Source organism: Mus musculus, chromosome 6, assembly GCF_000001635.26.
Source record: "Mus musculus strain C57BL/6J chromosome 6, GRCm38.p6 C57BL/6J".
NCBI classification, from domain to species: Eukaryota; Metazoa; Chordata; class Mammalia; order Rodentia; family Muridae; genus Mus; species Mus musculus.
This window is the reverse complement of record NC_000072.6, coordinates 147709259-147720922: the sequence shown is the minus strand read 5'-3', so window position 1 is coordinate 147720922 and position 11664 is coordinate 147709259. Positions and strand designations below refer to the sequence as shown.

Genomic DNA, 11664 nt, shown 5'->3' with positions numbered 1-11664 from the left:
ACCTACATAATAAGACCACCCTCATGTTTCTAACCAGGATCAGTGCTAACTGCAATCTAAATAAGTGTCTTCATACCCTCAGATAAGCGCAGCTCTCACCCCTCACTGAAGAAGCATCTTTTATTTTATTTTATAACAGACTGGGATAATTTTCTATATAAAAGCCAAAATTGGTCAAAAGGCAAAGACCAGATGTTGGTGGAGTCCCCATCCCCAATTATATATTCCCTGTGTCTAAGGCTCACGGAACATCATGGGAGAAGGGGAAGAGAGGTTTTAAGAGCCAGAGGACCAAGACCTGTGCTTGAAAGTAGGTCTCTGAGGGGGTACAAAAGGGTGTGCGCATGGAAGAGGGAGGAGCTGGGAGTTGGGGCAGGAGTGGGAATGAATTTAATCAGGGTACATTGAATGGAAATCTCAAAGAACTAACAGATCATTGTTATTTTTTTTTTTAACTACAGGACTAATTCCCAAGCAGGCTGAAAGGTCTAGGAAAGTTCACAGACCATCATTATGACATAATAATTCCCTCCTTACTGTGGAATAACAGCACAGGCCATTTGTTCTGTTCCTGGAACACCGATGAGCTGTGTACACGTTGGTAAATGAGTCTGTTTCTTGTTGCTGTTTTGTGGAATCTGGTAAGTAACTTGCCCTATCTTTGCTGTCTTTCACTCCCCCCGACTCTTCTACCCCATCAACAGCAGACAAGCTGCCACTCTGCAATGTGTGTGTGTGTGTGCGTGTGTGTGTGTGTGCTACCACTCTGCAGTGTGTGTGTGTGTGTGTGTGTGTGTGTGCCACCACTCTGCAGTGTGTGTGTGTGTGTGTGTGTGTGTGTGTGTGTGCCACCGCTCTGCAGTGTGTGTGTGTGTGTGTGTGTGTGCGTGTGTGTGTGTGTGCTACCACTCTGCAGTGTATGTGTGTGTGTGTGTGTGTGTGTGCCACCACTCTGCAGTGTGTGTGTGTGTGTGTGTGTGTGTGTGCCACCACTCTGCAGTGTGTGTGTGTGTGTGTGTGTGTGTGTGTGTGTGTGTGAGGTGTCAGCTTCAGTACTCCTGTCTTCTCAGTCTCTAACCTTCACCACAGCTCAGATGCAGCACACAGAGGTCACACAGGCAAGGGCAGTAGCCACGAGCTGTAAGTTCATAGCCCCGAAATCACCATAACTCCTCAGTCATAAATCAACGGGTGGGAGAGGCCAGCACAGCTCCCCGTAGGTAGGTCCTTAGCAGAACGGAACCCATGTTCCTTAGAGCGCTCTGTGAAGACGATTACTGACTCTTTGGGAAAGTCAGTTGGAGTAAGTGCCTGGTTCTGCCACAGGAAGAATGTTGCTTTTCTCAGAACATGGCAGGCTCGTGCAAGGGGCTTAGAACCAGGCCATCACAGAACTAGTACCAAATCCTGCCTACACAAGCTTAGTAAACATAGATTTTAGCTTTCTAAGTTTAAATTTCTTCATCTGTGAGATGCGAAGACCTATCTCCCAAGGACCCTTGTTGTGAGAACGACCGTTCCAGTCCCTGTGAATGAAGCCCTCGTTCCCTTGTTCTTGTCCGGTGAGTTCTCTGCTAAAACACTCTCAAACCATATGACACCACCTGGCACGCTGACATCTCCTCTCTGCCCTACCCCCACTGTGATGTACTGTCTCTTGCAATCCTAGCACCTCGATAAGATGTTTTGATTTTATGTCATGCCACAGGGTTGTCTGTATTTTAAAATCAACAGTTTCAGCCTAGTGCAACTTAATTCCACAAGTGTCTATGGGAACCACCTGTGGTGGCACGGAGAAGGACATGGAGCTTACTCTAGGCCAACATCCTGAAGAGACTCCTCCCAAGGCTCTGCAAGTACCAGTGCCTCTGAAGAATCCCTCTCGTTCTCTCTCTGTCTCTCTGTCTTTCTCTCTCTGTCTCTTTCTCTCCCTCCCTCTTTGCCTCCCTCCCTTTCACCCCTCTGCAGCCCCCTCTCCTCCCTCTCTCTTCCCCCTCACAGCTTTCTGTCCTCACAGTCAAGCTGGGCAGGTTATCAAATGTGGTAGAACAGCCACGGGGACTCTAACACCCCACTCTCCCACCCAGACATCAGCTCTCAGAATACCTGTTGCCTGTCTGAGCTCAGCTTAATCCACCTAATAAGCTGCTGTAGTCCTTTCTCCTTTCCTGGTCAAAAAATAGTTTGTCTTCCATTGAATTTAAGAGACTAAAAAAAAAAAGATTGGTAAATCTATATTGCTCCATAAACAGTGCCTTGAAAAGTCGGTTCCAATTCTGGGCAATTTTCTGTAATCATGTGTACTTAAGTGAAATCTACATTATCATCGTAGCAGCTGCCATGGAAACGATTCTTTTAGCCTGCAGCTATTAGATCCACTCTGGTGCCAGAACTCAGTTGTCAGCACTAGGGGAAGCAATTTAATCAGTTTCTTTTTACAGTGACTCCTCTGGACACTCTGCTCCTATTAACACTTTTGCCTCCTGTTTTGTTTTCCTTTCCTGACTCCCGAAGTTTGCCTCTGAGTGGAAATGAAAACAATTTCAATAATGAGAAATTTTAGCTTGTTGCTAAAAATATCCCAGGGTCTCAGCAGGGGAGGCGATCTCTCAGCCACTTGCAACAAAGATGACCTCTGCCAGGCTTGGCCTCCATCTGTTAGTGAGCTTTTCCCTGGGCTCAAAAACAAACAACCAGTTCATCTGGCCTCCCTCCTTGAATGGAGGCAGGGAACGTTCTGTACAGGAAAGGCTTTTCCCAACCAAGCTCACGGAAGTATTTGATGCACAGGAAGCAGGCGTTGCTTTTAGTTACAGGTGCCCAAGTGGCCCAATTTTAGTGTTCTTAGCCCTGAGAACTCAGAACATCAAGGTTATTCATAGACTCATAGTAGGGCAGTAGAACACTTTATCGTCTTAAAAATAAAACCCATGCACTAAGTCTCTCTCTCCCAGGATCACAGGGATACATTCCCATGTTAGAAATCATCAAGTAAGCCGAAGCTTGGAAATGAATCCCAAGTCCAGAAAATGTTGTATTCAAAAATCTCCTTCCAGTCTTTAAGCCTGGAAATAAAGGTTACACGGCTGACCCAACACTCTGAAATATGAAACCACATGGTCTCCTTGCCCTAGGTAGGTATCACTACTGTTTGGAAGCATGCCATGCTCCCTCTTCCAAATAGAGAAACTGAGGCAAAACACCACAGGAAACTGTGAGGATTAAGACCCAGAGGCTCTTCAGGGTCTCTTCAGGCTGATAGCTAAGTTCCCATAGCAAGGGCACAGAGTTCCTCCATAGAACTGCAGGACATAGCCAGGGGTTCAAAACTTCACAAAGCAAAACAATGGCTCTCTACAGTACCTGATGTTAGGAGATTTAATCTGGATCAATTCCCAGTGTAGCCAGGCCTATGGGCTTTACCATCAATAAACCTAATGCTTTACCAGGTGTAGTGGCTATTCCTGGTTGTCAACTTGACAATATTTGGAATGAACTACAATTCGGAATTGGAAGGCTCACCAGTGACCCTTATCTGGAGGCTTGGAGATCCTTATCTGGATCTTGGTTTGAAGATCTTGAGCCATAGTGGCTATGGATTCCAGAAGATTGAATCTCCGAGTTAAGGAACACACCTTTAATCTGGGCTATGCCTTTCATCTGGGATTAAAGGTGTGGTGGAACACACCTTTAATCTGGGCTACACCTTTTGCTGGAGACAATATAAGGACATTGGAAGAAGGGAGTCTAGCTCTTGCTCTTGCTCCTTCGCCTGCTTGCCGTGTGAGACTGAGTAACTGCTAGATCCTTGGATTTCCATTCACAGCTGCGACTGAACAATTGTAAGGAATTGGGCTGCCGACTGTAAGTTATCAATAAATTCCTTTACTAACTAGAGACTATCCGTAAGTTCTGTGACTCTAGAGAACCCTGACTAATACAGAAGTTGGTACCAGGAGTGGTTCTAGAGTAACAGAAGTACAAGGATGAATCTTTTAAAATTCTGGAATTGGCTTGTTGATCCACCAGCACTTTCAACTATTGAAACCTCTCCAGATTCTCTCCCTCCTGGGAACTCAGAGAATTTTGAAGACCCATGGTTGAAACTATATTCCGAACTTAAAGAAGCTAATGCCCTTGATTTTCTTAATGAATTAGGTGATTCAGTGCACAAAGCTTTCTACAAGATGGGGAAAAAATCGAAAAATGATTTTACTGGCTGGCTGCTCTTAGTATCTGTGGAAAAAATGATGAATGAAAGGAAGGAGTTGTGTGATAAAATCGAAAGGCTCCAGACACAAGTAAACGATCTAAAAGTTGCTAAGTGTGTCCTTGAGGAGAATCTTCTCTCTTGTAGCAATAGAGCTCAAGTTGCAGAAAATCAAACAGAAACTCTCATTGTAAGGTTGGCTGAACTACAGCGAAAATTCAAGTCTCAGCCTCAGAGTGTGTCGACAGTTAAAGTAAGGGCTCTAATTGGCAAAGAATGGGATCCTACAACATGGGATGGGGATGTGTGGGAAGACCATGTTGAAGCTGAGAATTTTGAATCCTCAGATTCTCAAGGGTTTGCCCCACCTGAGGAAGTAGTACCCTCAGCCCCACCTCTTGAAATAATGCCTTCCCCACATGAGGAAATTAATTTTGCAGAGTCTGCTCACGGCCCACCAATAGTTTCTTCTAGACCTGTAACCAGACTCAAAGCAAAACAGGCTCCTAGAGGGGAGGTAGAAAGTGTAGTCCATGAGGAAATTCGCTACACTACTAAGGAGCTTAATGAGTTTGCTAATTCATTCAAGCAGAAACCTGGTGAATATGTGTGGGAATGGATTTTAAGGGTGTGGGATAATGGTGGAAGGAACATAAAACTAGAGCAGGCTGAGTTTATTGACATGGGTCCTCTGAGTAGAGATTCTAGGTTTAATACGGAAGCTCGCATAGTTAAAAAAGGTGTCAAAAGTTTGTTTGAATGGTTGGCTGAGGTGTTTATCAAAAGATGGCCTACTGGAAATGACTTGGAGATGCCTGATATTCCATGGCTTAGTGTTGATGAAGGGATTTTAAGACTTAGGGAAATTGCAATGCTAGAGTGGATATATTGTGTAAAGCATAATTGTCCACAATGGGAAGGTCCAGAAGATATGCCTTTCACCAGCTCTATAAGACGCAAATTGGTGAGAGGGGCACCAGCACATTTGAAGGGTTTTGTTCTTTCCCTTTTCCTTGTGCCAGATCTTAGCATTGGAGATGCTTCTGCTCAATTAGATGAATTAAATTCACTGGGTTTAGTTGGATTCCGAGGTAACAAGGGCCAGGTGGCAGCATTGAATCGCCCGAGACAAGGTGATTCTAGTTATTATAATGGACAGCGTAGACAAAAGAATGTTTATAATAACATACCCAGTAATGGTCAGCACAGGAGAGGTGAAATTTATAATGGCATGACTCGGTTGGACCTTTGGTACTGGCTAACCAATCATGGTGTTTCCAGGAATGAAATACATAGGAAGCCTACTGCATATTTGTTTGATCTGTATAAGCAGAAAAATTCTCAAACAAATGAAAGAAAGGCTACATTAGATCGTGGTAAACAGCCAAATGAAAGGAAGGCTACATTAGATCGTGGTAAACAGCAATCTCGGCCAGTGAATCAATTTCCAGACTTGAGACAGTTTGCAGATCCAGAACCCCTTGAATGAAGGGGTGGCCAGGTTCCGCTGAGGAAGGATCTTGATAAGACACTCAAAGGTTTTGCTGTTACCCTTTCTCCAGTTCTTCCCCAGAGGGACCTACGGCCTTTTACAAGGGTAACTGTACACTGGGGAAAAGGAAATAATCAGACTTTTCGGGGTCTGCTGGATACTGGTTCTGAGTTGACACTGATCCCAGGGGATCCCAAGAAACATTGTGGCCCTCCAGTTAAAGTAGGGGCTTATGGAGGGCAGGTGATTAATGGAGTTTTGACTGATGTCCGACTCACAGTAGGTCCAGTAGGTCCCCGGACACATCCTGTGGTGATTTCCCCAGTTCCAGAATGTATAATTGGGATAGATATACTCAGAAATTGGCAGAATTCTCATATTGGTTCCCTGAACTGTAGAGTGAGGGCTATTATGGTTGGAAAGGCCAAATGGAAGCCTTTAGAGTTGCCTCTGCCAAAGAAAATAGTGAATCAAAAACAGTATCGTATTCCTGGAGGAATTGCAGAAATTACTGCCACTATCAAGGACTTGAAAGATGCAGGGGTGGTGGTTCCCACCACATCTCCGTTTAACTCTCCTATCTGGCCAGTGCAGAAAACAGATGGATCATGGAGAATGACAGTTGATTACCGAAAACTAAATCAGGTAGTAACTCCAATTGCAGCTGCTGTACCAGATGTAGTTTCCTTACTTGAGCAAATTAACACATCTCCTGGCACCTGGTATGCGGCTATTGATCTGGCAAATGCCTTCTTCTCAGTACCTGTCCATAAGGACCACCAGAAGCAATTTGCTTTCAGTTGGCAAGGCCAACAGTATACCTTCACAGTTTTGCCTCAAGGATATATTAACTCTCCTGCCCTGTGTCATAATTTAGTTAGAAGGGATCTTGATCGTTTGGATCTTCCACAAAATATCACATTGGTGCACTATATTGATGACATTATGCTGATTGGACCAAGTGAGCAGGAAGTAGCAACCACTTTGGACTCATTGGTAACACATATGCGTATCAGAGGATGGGAAATAAATCCAACCAAAATTCAAGGACCATCTACCTCAGTGAAATTCTTAGGAGTCCAGTGGTGTGGGGCATGCAGAGATATTCCTTCTAAGGTGAAAGATAAGTTATTGCACCTGGCCCCTCCTACAACCAAGAAAGAAGCACAACGTTTAGTGGGTCTATTTGGATTCTGGAGACAACACATCCCTCACTTGGGTGTGTTACTTAGGCCTATTTACCAAGTGACTCGGAAAGCTGCTAGCTTTGTGTGGGGCCTGGAACAGGAGAAGGCCCTTCAACAGGTCCAGGCTGCTGTGCAGGCTGCTCTACCACTTGGACCATATGATCCAGCAGACCCGATGGTACTTGAGGTGTCTGTGGCTGATAGAGATGCTGTTTGGAGCCTCTGGCAGGCCCCTGTAGGTGAATCACAGAAAAGACCTTTGGGATTTTGGAGCAAAGCTCTACCATCATCTGCAGACAACTATTCTCCCTTTGAAAAACAGCTCTTGGCCTGCTATTGGGCCTTAGTGGAAACTGAACGTTTGACAATAGGACATCAAGTTACTATGCGACCTGAACTACCCATCATGAGCTGGGTACTATCAGACCCTGCAAGTCATAAAGTGGGACGTGCACAGCAGCAGTCTATTATCAAATGGAAGTGGTATATACGTGATCGGGCCAGAGCAGGTCCTGAAGGCACAAGCAAGTTACATGAAGAAGTTGCACAAATGCCTATGGTTTCTACTCCGGTTACAATGCCATCTGCTGCCAAGCATGCGCCTATAGCCTCATGGGGTGTTCCCTATGATCAACTGACCGAAGAGGAGAAGACTAGAGCCTGGTTTACTGATGGCTCTGCACGTTATGCAGGCACCACCCAGAAGTGGACAGCTGCAGCATTACAACCCCTTTCTGGGACAACCTTGAAAGACACAGGTGAAGGGAAATCTTCACAGTGGGCAGAACTTCGGGCAGTACACATGGTATTACAGTTTGTTTGCAAGAAGAAATGGCCAGATGTACGATTATTCACTGACTCATGGGCTGTAGCCAATGGATTGGCTGGATGGTCAGGGACTTGGAAAGATCACAATTGGAAAATTGGTGAGAAAGACATCTGGGGAAGAAGTATGTGGATAGATCTCTCCAAATGGGCAAAGGATGTGAAGATATTTGTGTCCCATGTAAATGCTCACCAAAAGGTGACTTCAGCTGAGGAGGAGTTCAATAATCAAGTGGATAAGATGACCCGTTCTGTGGACAATCAGCCTCTCTCCCCAGCCATCCCTGTCATTGCTCAATGGGCACATGAACAAAGTGGCCATGGTGGTCGAGATGGAGGTTATGCTTGGGCTCAGCAACATGGGCTTCCACTCACCAAGGCTGACCTGGCTACAGCTGCTGCTGATTGCCAGATCTGCCAACAGCAGAAACCAACACTGAGCCCCAGATATGGCACCATTCCTCGAGGTGACCAGCCAGCAACCTGGTGGCAGGTTGACTACATTGGACCACTTCCTTCGTGGAAAGGACAGCGTTTTGTTCTTACTGGAGTAGATACTTATTCTGGTTATGGATTTGCCTTTCCTGCACGTAATGCCTCTGCTAAAACCACCATTCACGGACTGACAGAATGCCTCATCTATCGTCATGGTATTCCACACAGTATTGCTTCTGACCAAGGAACTCATTTCACAGCCAGAGAAGTACGACAGTGGGCTCACGATCATGGAATTCACTGGTCTTACCACATTCCCCATCATCCTGAAGCAGCTGGGCTGATAGAAAGATGGAATGGCCTTTTGAAGACGCAGTTACAGCGCCAATTAGGTGGTAACAGCTTGGAAGGCTGGGGCAGAGTTCTTCAGAAGGCAGTATATGCTTTGAATCAGCGCTCGATATATGGTACAGTTTCACCCATAGCCAGGATTCATGGGTCCAGGAATCAAGGGGTGGAAAACGGAATAGTTCCACTTACTATCACTCCTAGTGACCCTCTAGGAAAATTTTTGCTTCCTGTCCCCATAACTCTAGGTTCTGCTGGCCTAGAAGTTTTGGCTCCAGAGAGGGGAGTGCTCCTACCAGGAGCTACAACAAACATTTCATTGAACTGGAAGCTCAGACTTCCCCCTGGTCATTTTGGGCTTCTAATGCCCTTAAACCAACAGGCTAAAAAAGGAATAACAGTGTTAGGAGGGGTGATAGATCCAGATTACCATGGGGAAATTGGATTACCTCTTCACAATGGTGGTAAGCAAGATTATGTCTGGAGTGCAGGAGATCCCTTAGGGCGTCTCTTAGTACTACCATGTCCTGTGATTAAAGTCAATGGGAAACTACAACAGCCTAATCCAAGCAGGATGACAAAGGACGCAGACCCATCAGGAATGAAGGTATGGGTCAATCCTCCAGGAAAAGAGCCAAGACCTGCTGAGGTGCTGGCTGAAGGTGAAGGAAATACAGAATGGGTAGTAGAGGAAGGTAGTTATAAATACCAATTAAGGCCACGTAACCAGTTGCAGAAACGAGGATTATAAAGTAATATGAATGCCCATTGTAAATTTACTAATGCGTTTGCGATTGTACGAGGGATAGTTATATCATGTTAGGCGTATTTACAACCTTGTTATTGTTTCATGTGAACATGAGATATTATTTGTGTCAAGTTGACAAGGGGTGGATTGTAGTGGCTATTCCTGGTTGTCAACTTGACAATATTTGGAATGAACTACAATTCGGAATTGGAAGGCTCACCAGTGACCCTTATCTGGAGGCTTGGAGATCCTTATCTGGATCTTGGTTTGAAGATCTTGAGCCATAGTGGCTATGGATTCCAGAAGATTGAATCTCCGAGTTAAGGAACACACCTTTAATCTGGGCTATGCCTTTCATCTGGGATTAAAGGTGTGGTGGAACACACCTTTAATCTGGGCTACACCTTTTGCTGGAGACAATATAAGGACATTGGAAGAAGGGAGTCTAGCTCTTGCTCTTGCTCCTTCGCCTGCTTGCCGTGTGAGACTGAGTAACTGCTAGATCCTTGGATTTCCATTCACAGCTGCGACTGAACAATTGTAAGGAATTGGGCTGCCGACTGTAAGTTATCAATAAATTCCTTTACTAACTAGAGACTATCCGTAAGTTCTGTGACTCTAGAGAACCCTGACTAATACACCAGGATGGTGTCCCATGGGTTACAGTACATTGTGTGCATGGATTTGAATGGAACAGAGGAGGTTCCATCACCCACTGATGTGTGCCACACCGAATCCAGTTCTCCACTGCTGAACCCCTGCCTGGCCGGGGGGGGGGGGGAGGGCAGTTACCCTGAACCAGAGACCCTCTCTCTGATCTTCCAGCTCTCAGTTGTACATGGATCACTCGAATTTGGCTGTGCCCCAATCCCTGGTGGAGTGCAAGGTATGCTGGAAAGATGCCCAAGGTCTATACCCCATAAACATGCTGTGCAGCCATTTAATTCCTCTCTCCCTTGCCCTAGCGGGTTGTCCACCCCACACCTCTGCTCTTGCAGGGTACTTTGGAAAGGTCTGACTTGAGCTTTCTTCCTACACTCCCTTAAAGGTCCTGTTCTACCCTGAAGAGTCAGGAACTCTCCAGCTTCATGATTTTCTGTGTGATATTTTCATTAATTTATTCTTTGTATAGTTAAATTTGATTGTCAGTCTCGGTGAATTAAGAAACATGCCGTGCGCTAGGGACTTTTGTGTGTGTGAAAGCGCTTCCAGAGAGGATTAACTGTGGGGGAGACCAACTCTGAATATGGTCTCAGAGTAAGTAAAAATGAGAAAAAGTAGAAGTCAGCTAAGCATCAGCATTCTGCTTTCTGGGCTGCCTGATCCATCAGGATGTGAGCAAGCCTTCTTGTGTTCCTAGAACAAGGCCTTTCCTACCACGGTAGACAGTATCTCCTAATCTCCTGAACCGTGAGCCAAAACCCCTCCTCCCTAACTTTTTGCCTATGCTACAGGCACTTGGACACAGGAAAAGAAAAGCAACTGATGCACCCTGGGAGGAAGAAGTCCAACTCTGCCTTAACACAGATCCTCAGCTATCTAAGGCTTCACAGCATCGCCACGCACAACAAAAGATTAGAGGCCATGAAGATCAAGCACCTTTACTGTCTTGCTTTCCTCAAAGAACTATTATTGTCACAAAACTACCAAGACTGTGAAGAGGGAAAGTGCTAGCCTGGAATACAAATCTTAAGGATAGAAACATTGTTTTTATGTCAGGCAATACTGTCTCACCGTACACTGCGGCTGGCCTAGTCCTCACTGCAGAGCACATCGGCCTTGAACTCATAGAAATCTCCAAGCTTAAGCTTCCTGGTTGCCTAAATTGCAGTCATGTTCCACAGTACCCAACATGATTTTGACTTTTTAAAATTTAGGATACATCATCCACTCAACCTTAATTTTTATTTTCATTCTTTTGTCTTTTTCCTTTTTTTATTTAACAAATGGCATTAAATGTGAGCATCAGATTTCTATAGATGCTGCTTCATGCCATTTGGGTCATTTTCCTTGCTGCCTTGTCATTTCCTTGCATCCATCCCAGTACTTTAGATCCTTTCCCTTTCAATCCATGATACTACCCTACTTCACAATAAAGGATAAATGCATGTCCATGAGTCTACAGTAGCTAACCTGCTGGCAAGCAAGCCAAGTACTTTGCATATAACTCTGATTCAACTCTAAGGCCCTAAACCTTAGAGAGCTTCCTAAGGGAAGATGTGATTCAGTCAGGCTTATTAGACCCACTAATACCTGCTCTGCTCACTCATCTTCCCTGAAGTTCACAATCTCCATGGTGACACCCACCCCACCCCCCTTGTCTTATACTATTTTATACTATTATCCATTTGGTCAAGGGTAGGATTTCTCTTTTTAAAAGTATTGTAAGATATGTAAGGGCATTCGTCGAAAGTTTAGA

General features: G+C 45.1%; 1 long non-coding RNA gene across 1 annotated transcript; it reads left to right on the top strand.

Annotated features, from left to right (window-relative positions):
- Positions 1 to 467: 467 nt before the first annotated feature.
- Positions 468 to 11357, top strand: Gm15762. The gene is made up of 2 exons (XR_001785422.1): positions 468 to 641; positions 10700 to 11357. It is a non-coding gene; the product is annotated as a predicted gene 15762 (long non-coding RNA).
- The last annotated feature ends 307 nt before the right edge of the window (positions 11358 to 11664 follow it).